Source organism: Puma concolor, chromosome D1, assembly GCF_028749965.1.
Source record: "Puma concolor isolate L17-30 chromosome D1, mPumCon1.1.hap2, whole genome shotgun sequence".
Taxonomy (NCBI): Eukaryota; Metazoa; Chordata; class Mammalia; order Carnivora; family Felidae; genus Puma; species Puma concolor.
In genome coordinates this window covers 44298836-44314061 of record NC_141676.1, presented here as the reverse complement: position 1 = coordinate 44314061, position 15226 = coordinate 44298836, and the positions used below count along the sequence as shown (strand labels likewise).

General features: G+C 46.1%; 1 long non-coding RNA gene across 1 annotated transcript; it reads left to right on the top strand.

Annotated features, from left to right (window-relative positions):
• The first annotated feature begins 12340 nt into the window (after positions 1 to 12340).
• LOC147576632 (uncharacterized) lies at positions 12341 to 14640 on the top strand. Its single transcript, XR_015241437.1, has 2 exons — positions 12341 to 12453; positions 14229 to 14640. It is a non-coding gene; the product is annotated as an uncharacterized LOC147576632 (long non-coding RNA).
• The last annotated feature ends 586 nt before the right edge of the window (positions 14641 to 15226 follow it).

Genomic DNA, 15226 nt, shown 5'->3' with positions numbered 1-15226 from the left:
ATTTTGCAGATGAAGGAAAATCCCGATTGTGCAGATGAGAGGGAAATCTCTATTTGGGGGATGAAGAAACAAAAACTCAGAGAAGTCAAGCAACCTGCCCGAGGTCTTGCGGCAGCTGGTCCTCTGTGGAGCTGAGACTGGACTCTAAGGCCCCTGTCTCTTGATCTGGACTCTTCGTCTCTGGTGCTTTTCTTCTAGGAGAACTAGCAGATTTATGGATTTCTGGGCAGGCGTACTCCAGTTAAGGGGGCCCTGGGACTGGCTTAGCCAGGGGCTTGGAGTGGCAGTAGAGAGTCGTGTTGCTGGGACAGGCAGTGGCCTGTGGGGAGGGAATGTCACAGGGGTGAGGGCCTGAGGGTGTGTACAGGAGTAGAGAGATGGGCATTGTTGCCAGGCAACTAAGCCCACACTGCCCCGGTTACCTAGGTGATGGTGGAATGAACAAGATCTGGGTGATACCAAGGCTAGTCTGGGTATGAATTCCAGTCCTTCACTGTATCCAGGGCTTGGAGGAAGGAGACCTCTTTCTCCTGCTGGTTATCTTCCTCTGGTACCTGGTTCTCACCTCAGCACCAGGATGCTCCTTCCCTCCAGTTATCACCTCCATTTCCTTTATTCCAGGAATGAAAGTACTTACCGATTTCCCCTCCGCAGCTCACCTCAGTGTCTGCCTCAGATTCTGGGACTTGGAAGACAGGGCCCAAGCAAAATAAAGCCAATGTACATTTGTGATTTTTCTGGTAAATGGGAAAGCTGTCCTGGGTCTTCACATTCATTAACTCATCTAATATGAGAGGTGGGCTGGCGCTGGCTCAGGCTGGCTTGCAAGAGCCAAGCGGACGCATTCGGCATCCAGCGACGCCATGTTGGCAACTTGAAGCGGCTGGGGTGAGAGAATTTACACGACGGGAGCCTATCAGCCAGGGCTTTTTGAGTTCGGAAAGCTGGTTGTTGAACATTTACCGGCACACCATTGTCATCCTTTTCAGAACTCAGTGAGAAAAGTATTGCTTTTTTCAATTGCTTAGTTTTTCAAAAGTGAGACTCCACAGGCATAATTAATTTGTTCACGGGCATTCAACTAGCGAGTGGTAGTTTCAACATTTGAACCAGCACCAGTCTGATCTCAAAGCCTTTGCTCTTTTCATGCTATTCCATTTATGGTCCTGGTAGTGCTTCAATTACATGTATCAGAGGTTGGGATTCTATTGGGCCAAGTCACAAGCACAAGGCCCATCTCAATGTTCCAAATACTTTCATACTCGTTATATGAGCTTCACAACCATCTTGCAAAGTAGGTAAGTATCATTAGTTCCACCTGAAGTTGAAGACACTGATACTCAGAGAGGTTCAATAAATGTCCCATGGTTACACCTGTAATAGTGAATTTGAGGCTACAACCTTTGTTAACCAACTCTTGGTTAGGAGTTCTTTCCGTCATCCAGCATGACCTCTAACCTTGACAAAACAGATCCCAGCTAATTAAACTCTTCATTGAAATAGTATTTTTGTTTTCCTTCTGCTTATTTTAAAAATATGGAGTACAACACAGTGAAGCAGCCTCATCTGATGGATTTATTGGCAAGAAAGAAAAAGTACATGCTAGGATCAGCCCATATTTAAGTCAGCCAAGTCCCTGCCTCTTTCTGGGTCTTAGGCTGTAATATGGAAGGGGAGCAAAAGGAAGGAGGGGCAGGAAGGCAGGGGCCAGTTAAGGGAACTTGGACCTCCAGGGATTCAGGGACTCCAACCACTCATAGTCCTGGGTGGTGAGAAATATGTTCAAAGAGGATTATTCGTGCAAGTATTTCCTTCCTAGAAAGACTCTAATTCGCCATGTTCTTTGTACAGGTGAATACGGAAAAGATACCCAGATATAGTTCCAAATTTATCAAGTCCCAACGTGGAATTGGAAGGGTTTTCTCTTTAATTCTAACTAAAATGGGGAACATTAAAGAAAATACCAGGAGTTCTGGTTAACTGAAGTTTGTTGGTCTTTATCAACCCATGGCTGGGGATGCAGAACAAGGAAGGAGGGTGTCTGTGGGTCACGAGAACAGCTGTCGGGGCAGAATCAAAATATACAAGTTCAGCGTGGCACAGATTGACTATGTGATCTTGGGCTGCACCCTGGCTTCTCTGAACTCCAGTTCCAGCCTTTATGAAGAAAGGAGACTAAGACGGGATACGTCTATTTGTTTTGACAATGAAAGGAAGTGGGATTACTAGGATGGAAAGGGCATGGGGGTATTCAATGAGCACATTCAACAAATGTTTCTCACATGAAAAGCCATTGCCTAGCTCACTCTCGAAGCGTTAACTCTTGACTGCTCTTTGTCAAAAATCCACTTGACGTGGCATAAGAAGGGTTAAGTTTGATTCAGCAATCCAACTGATTGTCCTCTTTTTTGCAAGCCTGTTTAGGGAATGAGGCCATTCTGCTGCCACCTTCCCAGTGGCATGATGCCCAGCTGCTTTTTGTAGGCAATGGTGTGAAAAAGATTTTAATAGCCAGTCATGCCCTAGAGTGGGCAGAGCTTATAATTTTCCATGACTTACTATGCTCAGCCCCAATTACTCTTGATTGAATATATATATTTTTAAATCACCTCATTAATAGTGGTGCTTGTGATTTCGCCTTCTATTTCTAACAGAAATCTACCATTTTTTCATGCGACGGTTTCCTAGCCGAGTAGGGAAAAGACAACCAGGATAAAAATTGATCCACTGAAAATAGTTTATGGAGAATATGGGCAGAAAATGTTTTCAAAACTAACGTCAGGGGCACCCCTGGGCCATTCTCTTCCTTTTTATTGAGTCGCTATCTCGCCCGTCTATCTTAGCCATTTTGTTCATCTTTCAGCCCATGAATTCCTTTATTGGTGCAAACTAGTGAGCCCAAGACCTGAAGGACAAGAAATTAAGAGAGGTCATGGATATGAAGTGCCCACAGCACCGCATGTGAAACATGCAGCGGTCATTTCATCGGTGCTCAGACACAAGGATCTCCACTTGGGGCGTGAGCGGATAGGCCTTCTGCAAATTGCAGCATCGGTACAGTTTTCTGGACTTTAGCTCACTGTCTTTGCATTTACACATTCTTCACCTCTCCCCGAACTCAGCCAGGTCCCTTCTATGCTCCTCACGTGCTTCCCATAAAATCCTGCTCTCAAGAAAGGCTCTGATGGCTTTGTTCACAGTGAGGCGTCAAGGAAAGGTAATGTTCTGTCTGATCCCCGGGTGAGGAGGGGGTTGGAAACAGAGGTTTCCCTCCAGATGGCACATCCCATTGGAATTTCAAGCCCAGGTGAAGGAATTCACTTCTTGGAAAGGCAGACATCGTTTAAGGTTGGGATAGGAGTTAGCCACACAATTTCACTGGTTACTGCAGATAGCCCTCACAGGCTGGGCCGGTCTCATCGGGAAGGAAGCAGCACGAAACAAGGCCAGCCCCCCAGGGCCACACAGCCTAGTAGCCTTGGCACCTAGTGAAATAATACATTCTTCTTCTAGGCCTTGGCCAAGTGAGATGCCTTTCTAGCACCCTTTGGATGCTGCTACAGTAGAGCTTTAGAAATATACCCCCGTTACAGGAAGCGTTCAACCAGGCCAAATCTCCTGGACTTTCTGGATTCTGCTTCAGCCTTGGCAAAACATTTTTAATGGGGCTTTGTGATGCAGCAATTCTATGTCATCAGTACTCCAAGGAAGATCAATGCCAGGAAACCAGCAGAATGAATCTGCCTTCCCAGCACTGCTCAGGTGTAAGTTTGCACAGTTTTAGGCCCAGTGTCCGTTTTCCCTGTGTCAATCCCTACACTCGTGGGCTCAAAGCCACTGGCAAGTGGGGTCTGATGTCACTCCTGCTGTTGAAGCAGATGCCCGTCTTGGGGGGCTCTTGATGGGAGACAGGAAGTGAACAGAGACCAGATTAGGGCTGGGTCTAGCTGGGAGGAGTGTGACATTTTGGGAAAAACACAGGCTGTGGAGTCAAGAGAATTGAGTTCAAATCTTCACTGCTCCTAACCCATGTGACTTGGACGAGCCTTTTGATCACCGTGGACCTCAGTTTTACTTGTCTGTGATGGAGGAATCATTATCTCTGTCTTGACTACCCCCAAAGTTTGCTTTGAGCATTGGATGAGATCCTGCCCTGATGCTACGATCAAGGGGGACCTGCCCCCTGGCCCTGAACATCAGCTTTCCGAAGGGGTTGTGGAGAGTCAGCTGACATCGCCTGAGGAGCAGGGAGGGGGTGAACGTGACTGGCTGCCCTTCTCTCTGCAGGCCTGTGGACCCCGGCAGAAAAGCATCCAGAGAACGTCTGCCCCGGCCCCAGGTGAGATTTGCAAAGATGAGACCCTCGGGCTGAGTGTAAGCCCAGATTGTGGAGGGGAAATTGATAGAAATTACAACTGACAGGTCACAGATTTAAACATTTATTGACTCCAGCTAACTATGCATACTTATTCCAGGGCTACATACACTTACTTTGATCTCACACACACACTCTCTCAACATGTCACAAACGCTTGGATGTTACACACACTTGGCCTGTTACACAAACACACCCATGCAGATGTTACACATAATTTCTCAGATGTCACCCGCACTCACCCGGATGTCACAGACACCTGGTCACAGAGTAGACACTCTTATTCTGTTTGGCCTCAAGCTGTCTTCGGTGCTATTTGGTTACGTGAGACCAAGCCCACTTAAGCCTGCCTAGGCAAGGAGAGGATTGTGTGGAAAGATTAAATCTGTGTCACAGAACTCAGCAGGATGCCCTGAGGGAGTCAGAAGCCAGGGTGGGATTTTTTTTCGCTCTCTCTCTTTTTCATGGGGAGGATTGCCAGCATAGGCGCTGCTCTCTCTGCCTCTCTATGAGCTTTCGGTTCATCCTTCTCTTTCTCCTCCGACCTGCTTTCTCTCCTCTGCCCGCATTCAGGCCATCATGGCCATTCCTGCAAGTTAACCCGCCTTTTATTATTTATTTGTTAATACCGTGATACAGTCCACTTGTCCCCATGGGCAGAGACTATTAATCTTTGGTCTTCCTTTGTAATTTTTAGTGTAAACTTTATGTGTTTTCCTTCATGAGGCAACACTTTTTATTGTAGAAAATAAAGAGAAAAAATGTAGCAAATCAGCAAAAAGAAAAAAGATTATCTATGGTTACACTCAACGATAACTTTCATGCAAATTGTACTTCTTTCCCTCTCATCTTCGTTTCTGTGTGGTGACTTTTAGAGTTGTGATCAAATGAAATAGTGTAATTTAGAAATAATATTTTTACATCTTCTGTGGAAATGTGGTTGAAGGTATGTGTCTTTTTTTTATGTTTATTTATTTATTTTGAGAGAGAGAGCGAGTACACGCAGGGGAGGGACAGAGAGAGAGAGAATCCCAAGCGGACTCCATACAGTCAGCATGGAACCCGGTGCAGGGCTTGAACTCACAGATCATGAGATCATGACCAAGTGGAAATCAAGAGTTGGGCACTTAACCCACTGAGCCACTCAGGGCCCCTGAAGATATCTTCCCTTAAGTACATACTCTTGCACTAGCCAACCAAGGCTTTGGTGCCTTGAAATGGGCCTTGTTCACTTTGGTCTCAGAGAAGGACCCAAGGGTCTTTAAGCATCTCAGGTAAACTATATTGGACTATGTGGGGGCCAATGTCTCTGGCATCTTTCCTTAAGTCTCACTGATGCACCTGTACACCCAGGAACCCCATGGGCCTTCCTCTCCACAATATTTCTGATTTGAGCCATTCCTGTCTTCCTAACAAGGGGTTCAGGGCTGAGCATTCTCAGGGTACACTCTGTGGTTGTAGACCACATTTTGTAGATTTGCACCTTTTTTGTTTTCGGAAGAGAGACTCCATAGATTCTCAAAGGTATACATGATCAGAAAATTGACGAGCCCTTTGTCCACCATTAATGGCAGAGAGCATCCCAGCCTGCAGGCTCCTCTGTCCTTCTGGTTTCCAGCCAGCCCTGCCCATCCCCGGCCAGGGGGAGCAACCAGCAAAAGAAACCAATTTATCCCTCTTCCTCCAGTTTTTTTTTTTTTTTTAAACTTTTGTTTTCATTTTTGAGGTCTGATGCACATTATTCTAAACTGTTAAAAGGGGTGAGAACCTTCCCACACAGAAGAAAATGGAATTGGTATGCAAAGTAGACCCAGTCTTGAATAATTAATTCTGATTTGCATGTTCAGATGAGTCTGAGAGCTGCCCTGGCAGCCAGGAGGGAATTCAGATGCAGGAAGGTGGAGCTTGGCGCACCCAGTGAGGGAGATTCGGCTTCTCCAGGAACCTCTGCTGCCTTTCGCAAGTCAATTCTTTGGCCTACTGGAGTATGAAAACCCAGGGCAAGGGGGAATCGAGACCCAGGGAGGGGAAGTGTCTTGCCCAAACTCACACTGCAAGTTAGCGACAGGAAAATATTCCATCAGGGTTAATAGCAGGGGCTTAGGGACTCTTGGGCTACCAAGATTCGAATCCCATCGCTTACCTGTTACGTGACCTTGTCAAGGTGTCTAACTCTCAAAGCTTTGGTTTCCTCATCTATAAAATGGGAGTAAATAATAGCACCCACCTCACAGGGTAGTTGCACGTGTTCAATTCAATGCGTCTGGTGGTTCTAAGCATGGAAGAATTGGTGCTTGCTCTTGTGGCCCTTAGTATAAAAATCTTTCTCTTCCTCCTCCTCCTCTTCCTTCTCATCTTGAATGGTGGAACTGTGATGAGAACCCAGATTTCCTTTATCAGCACCATTTATGTTTTGTGAGCCTTAGTTCCTGCTCCTGCTAAATACCCTGAGATACTGTTGCCAGGTACCAACACTGATAATAGTAATAACAGAACCATATACTCAGTGGGCACTCCTCCCCAGGCACTTTGCTAAGCACTTAACAGAGACTTAGGCTCCTAGGGGTGCTGACTCACAAGGGTCCGGGACTCTGATGTTGAGGATGGAGAGGAGGCCTTTGGGATGTCTGATGGGAGGGGGCTTTCTCAGAAGGTCTGATAGTCAGAGGCTATAGAGGCTGGAGCTTGACCAGAGCACACACCCTTCCTTCAGCCTAACTGCAGAGAGGGCTGCTCGATCATCCAAGGGCTCGGTGCCAGTCTGTCTGGCAGTCTGCAAGTCGGAGACACACGGAAGCTCATTGAGGAGAACGGAAGCCACCGACAGACCCCGGGTATGCATCCTGAAAAGGAGCATGTGTCCTTACTGCTTCTACTCTCTGAATGGAGAAGAGGACCCACGGAGGAAGGGCTTGATGTTGGACAAGTGGGTGGAAACTCTAGAGACAGATTTTAGCTCTAGTTTCATTCTGTAGAATAACTCTGTATAACGATAGAACTGACTTCATTGAGACATATCTGAAGACACTGATAGTTTTTCAATAAAGGCCCCTGGGATATTGCAAAGAGGTTGGACAAGATGAGGCTTAAGGTACAGAGATCCTTGGAAGTCTCTGGCCTAAGTCTCCCAGGCTAAGCGATGAGGCCCTCTTGCCTTCAGGAGGCACAGAACCAGGTTTTCTCCCTACACCTTATAAGATTCAGGAAAGGCCAGTCTCAGGGAGCTGAACTGCCCCCATAGCGCTGATAAGACAAAATCAGTCTTTTTTTTTCTGTATCATGAACCCTAAACTGGAGGGACCTTCACGGAAGTGACAGGCTTGGCCCCTTTGGACCACGGGGCTTATTCTCAGAGGGGGCATAACGTAAGGGAAAGAATACTGGGCTTTGAGTCAGACCGCCTCCACTCAAATCCCAACCCTACCACTCATGTTTTATAACTTTGGGCAGCTTTCTAAACCTCTCAGCCCCTCAGATTTCTTGGGGTCCTGTTACCCACTTGCTGCATCATGAATAGTAGAGATAATGCTTGTGCGGTGACTGGCACAGCATAGATGAATTCTGTAATATGTGCTTTATACATGCACATATTTACAAGGAGGTGGTTCAGACTAAATGAGAGAACACAGGGGAAAGCACAAATGTCACTTTCCTTTCCTCGAGCCCTTTAGGTGTGTCAAGGGGTTCTGTGTCCTCCGACGTGTCACTCCAAGTAAACTAATATCTTTCTTCAAGAAGTACCTATTTCTGTTGTTCCTCAAAGGGAGGCCAAACTGGGACCATGATGCTGACAGAGGATTTGGATAAACGCAAAGGGGAGAGAGCCCTCCAAACAGTGATGGCATTGCCCGTTGATTCATGTACGGGGACATTGTAAGCATCTGTTGTAAGACCTCATGTCTCCGGATGAAGTATTTAGAAGGAGAAGGAGAACCAAAAGAAGTGTCCCTGCCCTTTACAACCCAACTCCTCTCTGCCTCAATGTTCTCATCTCTAAAATAGGGGCAATAAATTCTGCTTCTTAGGATTTTGATCTCTATGAGATCAACTAGTGGAAATATCTAGCCTAACGCCTACTTGGCACTCAGTATATGCCTGTGAATCTGAACCTGGAGAGTTAAACTTTCGGGATGGCCAAGGGCTAACCTTTAACTATTCAAAGCCTTAAAAAATTATTTAACTGCAGGTCTTTGTATCTTTCTTCACCCGAGGAAACAGTACAATTTAACCTTGTCTTGGGGACTTGAAGTGGTTCATTAGGAACACCAACCGGTGCTCAGACACGCCCCTGAGAAAATGGGTGGGACTGTTTGCCCCCATGATGAATGGAGCCAGAACAAACTTCGACGTCATCGTGCTTGGTGAGGCGTCTGTGAATAGTAGCTTTCTTTACAGTTTTAGTTGACTGCCTAGGCAGCAGTAGTAGAAGTTTGGGAACAGAACGTCCAGGAATTTTGTGAGTAAAATGAGTTTCCAAAGGCCAGACAGGGGGTTCCCCATGGATGAAGGACATGGGTTTGTGACAGCTCTTTGGGCCAGCTCCCGTCTAGATTGCTTTTCCCCTTGAAACTGGACGTGCTCTGGATGCACATAGTGTAAGTTATGACCTATTGTCCAAGTGGAAAACAAACTGCGGAGTCTTGCACTGCCTGGATACAGCTTGTCTCAGAAGCACAGGGGCAGCTGTGGCGAAGCGTTAGCTTCTTGAATTTTTATTTCAACCTCAGTAGTGTCAGAAGTTGTGCTTTCGTATCCATACCCGTGTGCACAATCGTGTATGGCTGAAATACAGCTAGATTCAGAAGTTACTGTAATATGGTTGACTCACCTATGGCTGATACTCTTCCTTCTAGGATAAGGTTGTTTGGAAATCCCCAACCTGAAAATTGCTACGCGACTGTGCTTGTGAAATCAGGGGGTAACTCCATCTTCCATTAGCCTCTGGGAAGTCCCGTGCATCTGTAAATACAAAGCTCAGGCAGTCCTGGGTACGTGACAGCTTGACTTACGAATTCGGGTGAGAGTAGAAATGGGGGTAACAGATCTTTTGAATCCAGAGTCACTGAATCCTGAGCCTTCCAAAGTCATGGCCCTTTGCTCTCGTGTTGCATCATTCTAATCCAGAGGAACGGTGTCTGGTTTTGAGATATTTCCTGCCCCACGGAGTGCTAGGATTCTCAGACACTGAGGCCTGGACGTACAGAGGTACATGCGTCCGTGTGTTTCTCCGAGCACACACACAGGTGCACGCACACAGACCCTAGACAAAATCCAGCTGCCATAAGCGCAGTACATATTTATACACAAAGTCCCCAGATGTGTTTTCTTCATCTGGCTCCCTGTCTTTGCCTGGCTAACTTCTTATCTTCGAGTGCGGTTTAAGTTCCCCTTCTTCCAGAAAGTCTCTCCTAATTTCTCTTAATTTGTCTTCTGTGCCTTTGCTATTTGCACCCAACATACTCTTCCCTTTTCCCATCTTAGCACTTGACGTGCTTTATTGTGATTGGATACTAATGGATGTGTAGAGTCCCCCACCAGACCATAGTTCTCTGAGTAAAGATGCCTTTGAAAGATGTTGTAACCACTGTAACTTCACATTGTCTAGTATCACAGATGCTTAATAAAAATCATTGAGTGGATACAAGGAATAGTCATAGAAACCCAAACAAACCCACAAAATCATCCCAATATGTACATTCTCAGAGATGTGTGTACACAAATATGACATAGGCACAAACAAGTTTATGCACTGTTACACCTTCCTCCACTCCCCCCCCCCCCACATCCATGTGCATAAGGCAGACACACACTCCCCCAGGCACAGAGATGCAAACATACGGATCAGGCCCACCTGGGTACTATTATACACATACCCACCAGCCACACACACACACACACACACACACACACGCACGCACCTCAAGGAAGATATTTTCTTTGCACTTGTATTCACAACCTGTGCATGCAAATTGGATTTTCGGAGCATTCTAATCCTTTGTTGACATTTATTAAGACAAAACAGAGGTGGGCAGACGCAGCCTTTTGGCTGGGCGGATGCATCTTTGCTGCGATGTAATGTCAGAAGCTGTTGATGCAGAATTAATGCTCACTTTTACGAGTTTATCTTATGTCATAGAGTTGAAAAAAACCTCGGTGTAAATATTCATCATACGGCTTAATTGGTTTGACGTACCGTAGCAACAAGCACGGCGCCAGACGCTTGCTATGGAGGCCTCCGCGTTGTTTCAAAGTCTTTATTATTATGACAGCAAAGTCTTGTTCATTAAAGTTTCACAATCCATTTTCATTAGGTTGAAGCTGAGTCTGTAAATGAACAGTTGCTCTGAAAAATCAAGCCCTCACAGTTCTCGCTGGGGAGGCAGCGCGTCTGTATTAATTATCAGGACGCTGGTGTCGATCGACGATGTTAATTGCACTGATGGCTCGTTATTTGGGGAATTGCCATGCATTTCATGCAGGGATAATAAAAATGAATTTTTAAACAAAGAGACTTAAAATAATATCGAATCTGCAGAGAATACCAACATCAAAGGCGTATCTCAAAGCTTTGAATTTTATCTTTGTGGTCCAAAATGTTAAAGAGGCGCCCGCAATGCAGTTGGTTCCAGTTTGCAGTGAAGGAAAACAAAACAAGAGTTAATTAACTGTTATTACAAACCTTTTCAACTTTAATTTGACTTTCAAATATTAGCATTTATCTATGAACTGTGCTTCTGGGTTTGACAAATTAGTTTTCACAGAACAAGTTTAATTAGGCGTCATTGTGCTTTTATGTCAGTTTTCAGAGCTCCAGACAATGAATGGATTAACTTATTAAAAGTCATCTGTTTAAAAGACTTTGTCGAATGGCAAATGGGTGGGCAAAGTTGCTTGGCTTTGCAGGGAGATGGGGAAAATGATATCGCTGGTTGGGTGTCGGGGGGGTTGTACATCAGATGAAAAGAGAATTGGCATCCCTACCAGCTGAAGCCTGCTTTTTGGGCACCTCCACCTTCTCGCCCCCTCGGGAACTGAGGGATCTGCGTCCATGTACCAACACAGTGCCTAGGAAAATTGAGTCGAAGAAAGCACTATCCCTATTGCAGAGGAAGGGAATGACACAGAGTCATTACCATAGAATTTAGGGTCTGTTCACATGGCAATCTGCAACTGATGATGCATTGTATTGCGTGAGTCTCTAATTCAGAGGTCAGCAAACTTTTTCTGCAAAAGACATACGGTTTCTGTCACCACTGTGCAACTCTGCCATTGTAGTCTGAAAACAGTCATAGACAATAGGTAAACAAATGGGAATTGCTATGTTCCAATAAAACTTCACGTACAAGAACAGGAGATGGGGGCCATCCTTGGCCTGGGGTTGTTGTTGCCGACACCTGCTACCTGCTACCTGCTGTAGCTGAATGTCATGTGTTGGTCTGGCTGCACCAACCAGAATACATTCAACAAAAGGGGGTCTCCTCTCTACCAATAGGAGCATTATATTTAAAACAGCATCCCTCACCCTGTCTCACTGTCTCTTTGCCAGGCTCTGTTTTCTTCTTAGCATATGTATCATGTGGTGTATTATGTATTTAATTTGTATTTTGTTTGTATCTCCCAACCAGAGCATAAGCTCCAAGAAAGCAGGGCCTTGGTCCGTGGTGATTTCTGTACCGACACAGCATCTGCACAGAACAGGTACCCAGTAATTCATCAGATATCTATGTGCCAGGCACTGGGAGGGGAGGTAATGTTTGCCCTGGAGATGCTCACCATCCAGTCCAGCTATACCGTAAGTGGTCACAGCAGAGTGTACTAAAAGGTAGAACAGGCAATGACCTTGAACGCCAAGTTGAGGATGTCGGTTGTTATTCCATGGGTGATGGAGTTGCCATGGGGGCCTCCCAGACAGGGGAGGAGGAGGACTGGATATACATAAATATCTCTGCCTATTTCCCCAGGGTCTATAAGAGGCCAAGAGAAGGTGTTCTTATCCACCAGGGATCTGGGTAGCTCTCCTCTTCCCAGTGTGGCCTGTTGGGGCAGAGCAAGCTGTGTCCCTGAAGATTGCCCTCCAGGTATGTTCACTGTAGCCACCCCAGGATTATACACACAGGCCTGGGGGTGGATGCTAGGGCCAGGACCAGGGTGCGGCAAGAAGCCAGCATGCATTACTGAAGAAGGTACTCCCTTAGGTGCTGGGCCTGCAGCTACACAAACCCAAGGAGAGCACCTTCTTATATGTTGCGCTTCGGGCTTCTTGCCTGCCTTGGCCTAGTCCCAGCCTGGGGAGGCAGCTGGTCCAGAAGGAGAATGGACTAAGTGGCCAGGACTTTTGGCATCTGTTCAGAATGGAGAAGTAGAGGTATAGAAGGGAACCTGGACTTCCCTGAGTTTGAACCGTGGAAAAGAATAGTAGGGCCAGGCAGTGGGGCTCTTAAGGAAGGAGAAAGGGAAGGAGATGGATTTCAGGGGTCCGGGGCCATCGCTGCTCCCCCACCTCTAGATTCTTCTTCTCCAGCTTCCCACTTCTGGGCTTAGTGCCCTTGAGTCCCTGCTGTAGATTCAGCCTGCCTATGCATCAAGACCAGAGGCACACTGGGCAGGCAGGACTGAAACGGCTTTGGTTCACCTCTACTGGGTAGACATGATAAGTTTCTGTGGGCTGTACATGGTGCTCCCTCTGGAGCTCTCTACAAAGCTTCTGTCACTCAGTTCCCCTCCCCTGGGGTTGTCTGTGCTCAGAGCTTGGCTTTGGCTCAGATGGAGGTCTACCCTTGACTCCCTTGGGATGGGCCATCATCCTCGGGTCATCACCCCAGAGGATGGTTGCCCACCTGCCTGACCCTGTATGCTGGGTTCCCCTCCCCAGGGCCTTATTTCCCTGTAGGAGTTGTCCTGCTTATGGGCTCCTTTAATGTCTGGACACTTCTGAGTCATTCAGACCCTGAATCTTACCAGCCTTAGAGGCCAGTCCCCGGACGTGTCCAAGATTAATCCACAGTTCTCTGCAGAACTCACCAGCTCTAGGAGGTTACTATTAGTGTTACACTCTGGTGTTATACTCTGGGCAAGAGAATTATAGTTTGGCCATTACACAACAGGGAAAGGGGGACATCAGACAGTATCTTACGGATGGAAAGACAATAACAAAACTATGGTCGGGCAGTTGTTAACTGTGCTCCAGACAAGGAGGATGGTTTTCCTTCGGAATCCCAATGTTTAACATTGCTTCAGATACATCTCTTATTGCCACTACCCAAGAGGTACCTCAGTGAGAAGAAAAACAAAATATTATCATTTTGTCCTTACGGCAATCTTTTGAAGATAAAATTATCATTCCCATTTCACAGATGTGAAAACTTTGGTTTGGAGAGATGAGACAACTTGGATTAAAGAGCCAGAAGCTTGTCAATCTGATCCCAAGACCATGCTCGGCCATGGCTTTCCATGCTGACCATACTCTGAAATGCATGCCCGGGGCGGGCAGATTTGAGCCCAAGGCCCTCTAAGGGAGCCAAGAACATTGGGCACCCTCTTTTTTTACCTTATCATTCCCTGGAAAGACAACGATGGCTGGGTGCATACATGCAAATGACATCCAGCTTCTCACTGCCAGATCCCTGAGCACAAGCACTTGTTGTTCATTTCTATAAATGTTAACGTATCAGGATGTATTTTGACACACTACTAAGATAAGTGCTAGAACTGACAATAATAATGTATAATTTATGTCTCTCATATTACCTTCCCATCACTGTGCTTACATTATTACATAAATTAGTTTAATGTATCTGACATTCATCAGATAATTTAAGCATTTGTTCTTTTGTCTCTGTCTCCTGCTTGCAAGCTTCTAGGCTGGAGATCATGGCACCATCGTGGCACTGATTTGCGGGAATGCTGGCAAAGTTATGGAAGACTTTTTGACATTCATGGAGGAGATTTACTTTTTGTGCGAGCAATGCCATAGGGTACAGACAGCCACGGAAGAAGCACTCACTTCTGAGGTAGCTGTAAAAATGGCCACGATTCTTCCCATCCCAGTATGTACGCACCCATGCAATGTGACGTTGGAGGTTCTTCCATGCAAAGGTGAAGTCTGTTTCTCTACCATTTGAATCTGGGATTGGCCTTGTGTCTGGCTTTGGCCACACAGGCATTAACAAACTTGTGCACGGTGACTTGCCCTCTTACTACTTTTGGAAATATGCACTTACTCTCATGTGTGTGAGCCCCAAACAGCCTGTGAGAAGATGAGACCAGTGGCCCAGTTACATTCTTTGCCCCTACTGATATACAGCCAATTGCCAGACATGTGAGTGAGGCCACTCACTGCTCGTGTGGATGAGCCCCATGGGTCCCTGGAAGAACCATCCAGCAGATCCCAGCCTAAGTGGTGACCCATGGAATTTTGAGCTAAATGAATGGCTGCTTTTTAAAGACGATATGTTTGTGGTGATACGTTACACAACAAAAAATGACAGATAGAAGGCTGAAGTTGACTTATAGGGGAGTCCTACCCACAGTTGTTGGAGAAAAGGAGGTATTTCTTGAGTTCCTGCTGTACCTCCAGCCTGGGCCAGGCACTTATGTATATATTATCTCCTTTGGTCCTCACACTGGGTATATTACTTCCATTGTGAAGTTGGCATTGTTATCATCCACATTTTATAGTCCAGGAGACTTGAGATTCAGAATATTTAGTTTGCTTTCCCAAGATCATAAACCCAATGAGTAGTAAAGCCTGGATTCCAACTCAGATGTGTCTGCACGAACATCCTAACCATGAACATTTATTGAGATCTTTAGAAGGTAGAGAAAAGCTTGTAGCAATTAATTCTGAATTTG